We start from the raw sequence: 9,220 nt of genomic DNA on the forward strand, positions 1-9,220 counted from the left end.
ATCACAAACTACGAGTTTTGCGATCCCGGCTCCTCTACAAATAAAACAATTTGAATGGGAAAATTTACGAGTAGAAAGCTAGCATTAGGAAAAAGGTTGCCAATTAAATTTGAAGTTTAATTACCATTGAGTATCAATCTTGGATATTTGGTTGCAACCATGGGTTTTGGACTTGTTGTCCGCTGGTATTTGTATTTCTCTGTCACTACACCAGATCAAGGATTTCCTTATGAAAAAAAAGTGTTGCCAAAAAATAGAAGCTAATTTCCCTAACTAAAAAAAATGGTTATCTATATGCAGTTATATAATGTGATAGTATTTTATCTAAGGCTTTTTGTCCATTAGGGAAATTAAATAAGCTAACACTTCATTTCAATTACAATATTTATCCTAACTATTGACATTTTACACTTCCTATTTATTTTGTAATGTAAAGATTGTGTTATAACCTTTGCTAACTCTTTATATAACTGTTCAAGTGACTAATAAAGAGATGACATAAGTCTTATTTTCTGGCCAATAAAGAAACACCATGTGGCTAATGTTTACAGGGTACATTCAGGTGACCCAGCCAAGTTCCGGCTACCTGAAAATGTCATGTTCCGGTGACCTGAGGTTCCAACTACCTGAAAATGTCAGGTTCCGGTGACCTGAGGTTCCGGCTACCTGAAAATGTCAGGTTCCGGTGACCTGGAAATATACTGTAGTTCATCTCATGCATGTTCTCGGATTCAAATTCAAGTGCAAATATATAACAACAATGTTGGTGAAACTCATATCCAGTACTATTTGATCCCAAAAGCAGCAATTTACATTGCAACCATTCTAAATTCACAGTACAAAACTGAAACATTTGGGAAAATACAACCAAAAACCTTCTTGATCTATAATTATTTCCCAACCTTCAGCAGCAACCAGCAATGCAAAGTTCACCAAAGAAAACTGGACAGAATTCCCTCCCAAGGATGAAAGCTTCCAGAAATCAACCTGCAAAGTATGACAGCAAATATACGTATTAAAATTTGATTGAAAAAACAAATAAACTATCAAAATTTGCAACATGAATTTATTTGTCTGGTCAGTTAAACAAAGAGACAATTTGTCACTCCAAATCGATGAAACAAAGATTTAATATAGTGCTAATGAAATATATAGGTGCCTGCTTACCAGAGAAGGGTTCAATTGATACGATGCATATCACGTGGTGGTGTGTTTTGTGAATTGTATTCTACTAATGGGATCTTTGACACCATTGGTGAAGAATCAATGTAATTTTGTGAATTATATCTAAAAGAGAAGCAAGTTGAAAATACCTTTCAAACTAAAATAGTTACCTGCCTTGTTGTGCTCAGAGCAACAAATACCACCAGGTTTCCCGCTAACTCCTTCACGATACTTAATGATGCTCTTACATCTCTTTACATCAGCTCTTCATCAACTTGCTCCAACACTTTCCATAATTTTACCATTAAATCAGTCAATTGTTCATAAATCAATAAAAGAAATACGTTCAACTTTAATCTCAAATTCCTCTTGACAAATATACATCAATATGATCATAGTTGAGAAGAATCCCAAAAACATTAAGACCTAAAGTCAGAGAGAGTACTGTTGTATACCTTCAATGTTTCACTATTCTCTGTCAGTTACCTTTTAAGTACCTGGAGGGAAACACCAAAAAAGTTAACAGCAAACAAAAAGTTGTATTTAAGTTGTTACGATTATAGACAACAATTACCAATATTAAGGCATACACAACGAAGAAATACTCACTTCTCATCAGATGTTTTGGTTGCACAAGTCTTAGTTTAGCTCGTTTCCTGGCAAAATCTGCGTAACCAACACTCAAATTGTTCAGAACTAGTGACACGAGTAAAGAAACTACAAATCGCGTAGAATAGAAACGACGTAAGAATGAACTGAGGACAACCTAAACTACAAGCAGAGCAATTAACATTGTTTGAAACCCTTCAAGGGGGTGGAATGGACACAATAGTTGAATTGAAGGTTGTTCATAAACTAGCAGTTGTACATGCAGCTACTGCCGACAAGGTTTAGTGGTAATAAAAGGGACAATTTTAGAATTGTAAATGAATGCAAGTATCGTTTCTTCTATCCTAATATGTTAAGAGATGTTCTGTACCTAGAGCCAGCATCAGCAGTTCACAATATTAAACCAGAGAAATCATGTCTTCCTCGGGAACTTCAGTATGCACCAAATTGATCATAGTAACTCCAGATTCAGGCTCATCAAATGTAATCCTCACCTGCAACAAATAAATAATCAATATCCAAACATCCGAAATCAATCCAATTCAATAACAAAAAATAAACTCAAAGTAACGCGATATATTACCGTAGAGTAAATCCCATCATCTCAATTCCCAAATCTCCATTTCTGAGCAATCAATTTCCCATCTTCAAGTTCCAAATTAGTCCCAGTAATAGACCCATCAAACAAACTAAACCCCCCACCAACTTCCTTACTTATCTTCGCATTACTCTGCGTAAAACCCTTCCATCTATTCCCATCCATCAAAAACTCAACCAAATCCTTTTCCCTACAATTATACTTCTCTTTCAAAATAATATTCTTAAACCCCTTCTTCCATTCATTCTTCTTCTCACTAGCCGTCCCAGCCGTAGCAGCAACAACAACATCCTTCTTCACAACATTTTCCATACTCTTCACTTCACCACATTCTTCTTCTTAACTTCCAATTTTTCCTTCTATAGACCGCCTTTCGCCATACTCTGAACATAAAACCTAACTTTCTCCTTCACAATCAGCACGCCTTTCGCAACAAAAGCATCCTTCAATATCTTACTGGTTTAATCTTCTAGCTGTATGCATTTCATCAATCATCTGGAAAAATCAACAAGAAACAACATCAAAACCATATGAAATTGGTTATTCAAAGACAAACACAAATTATATATATTTGAATAGATATATCAGACCGGTATTTACTTAAATCTAGGAAGCCAATGATCATCTTCACTAACACAGTAAGAAATCCCCAAATTAAAAAACCCTAGTTTAAGATCGAGATGAAAAAAACAAATAAAAACAAAAATTGAACATCTATTGCAACAAAGAAGATAGACAGCGTTAGGGTTCATGAAACTATACATTTTTGAAGCTCCAATAGTCTTCTTCTTGTTCACTAATTTTTCTTTTCCCTGAGAAAGAGTAAAGAACAAACCATTTTAGATCAAAATCAAACAAGATCATCAAAAACAACAACAAATTAAGCTATGTATTATACCTCAATCGTTGGATAATAGGTCGAAGAACAATAATTATCAAAAAGGTTTTTTTTTATTTCAGGGACAATATCAAATTTTTAGGGTTATGAATGTGTCAATTAGAGGCTTTTTTTCGATTTCCGATTGGTTTCTGATTCACGTATTAACAAGGATTCAAGGATTTTTAGGGTTATGAACAAGGATTTGTCATGATAGAGGGTTTTGGTTAGGGCGGAGTTAGAGAGGAGAGAACAGACCGAGAAAGAGAAAGGAAAAAAGAAAAAGAGGAAAGTGAGAGGATAAAAAAAATTGGTTTTTGTATGAAAAAAATTTGGATGGTGCAGATCGATCCTAAATTCCTCATACGGATTGTGGAGATTTTTGAACGGTGGACAATTGGTTTTGGATTCTCATACGGATTGAGACAAGTGTGTTTCTTTTGAACCTTCGTAAGACCAAAATCCAAAGTTTCGTATTTCGAAATACTCTCATTTTTGGTAGGAATGTAGAGTTTTATATGAGGAACATGTCACCAAAATCTTAGCTTCAAATTAATCGTCGTTTAGATGTTTTGGAGAAAAAGGTGCCACCATGTCAAGATTATGTCATTATATATAAATCAGAATAAATTTGGATACTGTTATCGACCTTCTGACTATATTTAAATCCGAAATATATATAAGAATGAACCAAAAGAATCAGAAATGAAATCATGAACTGTTATTCTCTTTCGATTAAACAAATTTCAAAACTTAATAACAATAGATTTAGGGTTTCGTAAAAGATTCAAACTTATAAGTGGAAGAGGTCGATAAAATAATCTAACAAACATTGGTAGGTTTAATGCTCGGGTGTATATTCCGACATAGTAGGAAATGACATTAAGGATAATATAAACAACATCGGTAGATTTAGGATTCCGATGAAGATTTTGATTTAGTAGAGGATGTCATTATGGATAATATGAAAAACACTTGTCAGTTTATAGCTCAAGTGAAGATTCTATACTTAGTGGAAGAGGTCATTAAGGGTAATCTGAGAAACATGTGTAGGTTTAGAGCCAGGTGAAGGTTTCGACTTAGCAGAAACAGTTTTTAGATGCTAACATAAACAATATTCTTGACCTATATCGAACTAACGATTGCTCGAAAAAAATCTAAAGGCCGATTTTCCAAAAAAGAATTCATAATAAACTGGATTCTATCATTAAAAAATGGACACTTGGTATAAGATGTTTTTTACCCACGATGAACTGAATATTGTCCCAGATATTCCTTTTCCTCATTTTTTTTTTCCTTCCAAACCAAAATTTTTGTTGCTGATATAATTATCGACATTTGACTTGGTAGAAATTCCGAAGAATGTGATCAGGAAGTCGATTTAAATTCTAATTAGAAGTTTAGATTTTGTACTTGTGATATTTGACGAACAAAAATCGAGTTTCTGAAAATAAATTATAACGATCAAAGACTAACATTAGATTGAACACTCGTACGAAGATAGTAATTTTGACTTACAACGAATTGAAGATTATATCGATTGAACACTCTTTTGAAGATTCTGACATTCGAGATTAAACATGCGACAAAGGATATATTCTTGACCTGACATAAAACTAATGAACTTTCTACGAACGAGACCCGACACTAAATCAAAATTGACGAAGATCATGAAGCAGATTTTAATTCTCATGGGAAGATTAAGAATTACGATATAGATCTTTTGTCACAGATTTACACGAGTTCAGTTCAGTACGCGTATTGGTTTCAGATCAGTGGTATGCATACCCAATAAGCGTACGCATACCTTGGTTTCAAAATCGGTACATTTCTAGTCATCAATCAATTTATGAGACACGAATCAGATTGAGCTAGGGATATACACGAGATAATCGGAGATGACACGAGACATACACCAGTTCACATTGCTAGAGATATACCCCCGGTGTACATACCGAGTATGCATACCATAAAAATCCAATTCACGAACAAATGATTTTGATATGCATACCGAGTATGCATACCCAAATTCGTCGAACCATAGAGCTATGGCGGTATGCGTACCACTTATCCAGAACCAATACAGTTGAGTCGGTACGCGTACCTTCCTATTTCCATATTTTCAGTAGTTCTATATCCGTAACCAATAATATCGGTGGGTTGAGGATCCCAATGAACTAATCGGGATTATTGGGATTTAAGATGCACATATAGTAAAAGATAATTTGCATTACTGAAACACGTCACCGTTCCATATAAACCTTTACCCCCAATTTCACACATTTAAATAATTTGCGCTACAAAGAGAGAATTGATGAAAAATGCAAATTAGTGAAACTGGCGTGAATCAAACACGCATTTTCTGCCTTGAAGTCAGACGTGCTACCATTGCACCATAGCTTCATTGGTATTTACACATGTATAGTTTAAAGAATTTATATGACTATCTTCAGAATTTGTCAACACCAAACACATTTAATCACTCATACATACACAAGCAAGCACAAAAAAGTCAATCGCACCCGCAGTTTCATGAAACCCTTACTAAAAAGTGAGTTTCAGTTTAGTCATTCAAGTGAAATAGTGAGTCAAAAGAGGAATTGGGAAAATGGTGTGGGAGAAAAAACTGAAACATAATAGTCAGCGAAGAAAGTTTTAGAATTGTTATCCTTAGTACAGTATTTTCTAGATAAAATGCATCTTTAACTCCGTGGCTTACCAATTCTCACATATCACATAATCTATAAACAAGGACATGTGATCAAGCTTTCCATCCACACTGAAACACCATACTTTGTTGATTATGCTGGATATATAACATGAGTGGTAACATAATACATGTAAGGGTCTGGCTGGCACTAAAAATATTAATCAAACAAGCACCTAAAGTATTATTTCAAATATTATAATAAGGGAAGCATTCACAGCAGCAAGTGGTCAAGTGCTTCTTTAAAACAGAGTTGTAAGTATGTATTTAGTTAAGATGACAAACTGCAAGGAAACAAGTCTCATTCGATCACGTTAGGGAATGTAATTCTACTCTTATGAACCTATTAAGAAATGATCAGAAACAATTGAAAGAATCTAAAGAAAAAGGGAAAAAACGGTTACCTATGACACCTGAAATTGCAGATGGATTTCCAAAGGCTTCAAAAGGACAACTCTTCTTGCTGACCAATTTAAAGAAGATCCAAGCTTGCTGGCAACCAAAGCCAGCAACACCTCAAGGATCCCATCTCTGTATATACTTTACCAAATCTATATTTTTCAAACATCCAAGACTTTTCCACTTCTCCCAGCATTCTGAAAAATAAAATTCACCTGTTCCGTTTCAAGAAAAGCTCGAATCGTCTCAGATGTCACACCATGAGCTTCTTCTGAAATTTCTGCGAGGATATCGAAGGCAGAGGAAAAGCACAGTTAAAGATAGAAAAGTTGAATGTCCATAAAAGAATCAGGAGAAATTGTTGAAAGGTGAACCTGATTCAATATACTCCCCATAGATAAGGTTCCCCTCGAAATTCTGCAAAAGAATCAGGAGAAATTGTTGAAAGGTGAACCTGATTCAATCTCGATAGACAAATTTAAGTAACCAATATCATCAGATTAAGGCTTTTGAGGTTACCTCCGTACAACTTGGGAAACTGGTTGGAAGGAAAGATTATAAGCTCTGTGTTACCGAACATAAATTTGAGTGCACCAAATCAATCATGTCATCTACCGGTTCCATGAGATTATTTTCCTCCACGAACAGTGTAGATATCAACCATGATGTATAAAGAAACAAAAAAATGCTTGTTAAGAATAATAATGCAGTACATAAAGGAAGATGCAACTTGAATTGAATATCTCAAAAGATGTCTACACTTAGAAAGCAATCAAAATATATATATACCACCCATTTTTCCACTTATGTACAGTCGATCAAGTTGTAAAATTTGGGGAAAAGGCTAGAGTTTTCCTTTTCTGAGCTAACATTGGTTTCCATTTCAAAGTTAATGAAATCGTCGTTTCCTTTTCAGCTGCTATTTTGCCTATAAATCCATATTGTGTTTGCTCCACCAACTGGCATTAGCAGCATATTAATTGGTAATATTATATTAGTCTATACAATGACGATGAGAAGGAAACCCCTAGTTGGTTCTGGTGATAAAAGTGAAACCATGTCCTTAAAGGAAATGGGCATGAGACTGGTACATTATAACTTGCAGCAAAAACACATTCTCCATCTTAATTGATGTTTTTAAGCAACATCAAAGTACTGACATTCTAAAAATAACTCGGAAACATCATTAAGCCTCAACAAAGTCAATCTGACGGACCCCAATCATAATTGAAATCAAATTAAACACAATTTTGAAAGTCCCTCATTGTTTAAACCCTAGGTTCATAATTGAAAAATTGTAATAAGATCAATCGAATAAGAATAAGAAGAGAATCATACCAGAAACAATAAATATGAGTTGAAGAAAACAAATTCACCAGAAATCAATCATCTTCATCGTTATAATCAAATTCCAATGAAATCAAATTCACCATAAATGAATCATCTTCACTGTTATAATTGAAGAAAACAAAGAGAATCATAAGAATGAACACAGGATTTTCTTTGATTGGAGTTTGGCTAGAATTCGATTGAATTTTCTCTTCTGAGGAAGAAGCCAACCATGGTGCAGAAGGAGTTTTCTCTTCCGTTCAGATGGTTTTGTTAAGGTATGGAAGAAATTCGATTTGGTTTGGTTCTGTCAAGTAAAATATGGAACTCAAATTTTGGTTCCCAAAGGCAACAGTATGGATTAGCTCCGGTTTTAGGTTATTCTAGGGTCCTAGCACTATGAGTTGGTTCCAAACAAAAAGATTTATAAAATCCTATAATTTTATTTTACATTTTCTACATTTTAAAATAAATCAATGTGTTAGCTATGTAAAATTGTGTTACTACTAAAAATGACAAAGAGTTATAAAGATGGGGTGGATTTTTGTATACATGGATTTTGGGTAGGAATATTAGAAATAGTGATTTAGTGTAAAATGTGTTAGGGATGTATAACTAATGATCTCACACTTTCAATAGTTATTTAGTTTTTATGAATTAATTCCAAATTATGGTAACTATTTCTTAATTTGCTAACCCTTTATATGGGTTACTAGATTTATAATGGATCATTTGAGTTACCAAATAAAATTTAGTTAGGAATCTTATTGTTACAAAAACCCAAATTTGGTGTAGTGTGTACTGGTGACCATTCACCAGTTGGATGCATCCGTTACTGTAAATGGATAGTGGATGGACTAATGTGTTCCAGATGAGATACAAATATTATGCAGTGGAAATCAAATATCGGAGATTTCAATATAACCTAGCGTTTTTAGGGGCCACTCAAAAGGATTTAGGGGCCATCAATAAAACAAAAAAGGCACCCAAAGGGAAAATGTAGCCAGCCCTTATCTCGCGTGATTCGTAATGGCGAAATTACCCTTATATATTCGGGGATATGATAACATTGTTATCCTCCGATTGCAATCGGAAGCCAAAATATTTCCCAGACTTCCGATTGTAGTCGGTGCAGTATTAGAATGATTTCTGTTTCATTTTTTCCATTTCTTTTTCATTTTTGAGTTGTTAGAGTTATAGAGAAGAAGGTGAAGGAAAAAAGGGAAAACCCATTTTATCACTACAAAAATGGATGGATATGAAGAAGAAGGTGAGAATCATGGCGAAGAACAAAATGTTGAGGGTTCACGACCGTTTAGAGAAGACGATTTGGGGTATATGTTGAATGATCCAAACTTTTGTGGAGAGGAAAACCTAGACGAACCTTTCATGGAAGAAAATGGATAAATCGCCCGATATTGAAGCTAACGATGCATGTAAAACACAGGTATTGTGTTAAGAAACTCAAATACTCGATTTGCATGCGTTTGTGTGCTTTTGTAAACAAGAAAAACCGATTATTGCATGCATTGAATGC

At 34.4% G+C, this 9,220-nt stretch overlaps 1 pseudogene; it reads right to left on the minus strand.

Moving 5' to 3' along the window:
- Positions 1–622: 622 nt before the first annotated feature.
- On the minus strand, positions 623–6,749 carry LOC113316002 (annotated as a pseudogene).
- Between the last annotated feature and the right edge of the window lie 2,471 nt (positions 6,750–9,220).

This window comes from Papaver somniferum, chromosome 10, assembly GCF_003573695.1.
Source record: "Papaver somniferum cultivar HN1 chromosome 10, ASM357369v1, whole genome shotgun sequence".
Classification (NCBI taxonomy): Eukaryota; Viridiplantae; Streptophyta; class Magnoliopsida; order Ranunculales; family Papaveraceae; genus Papaver; species Papaver somniferum.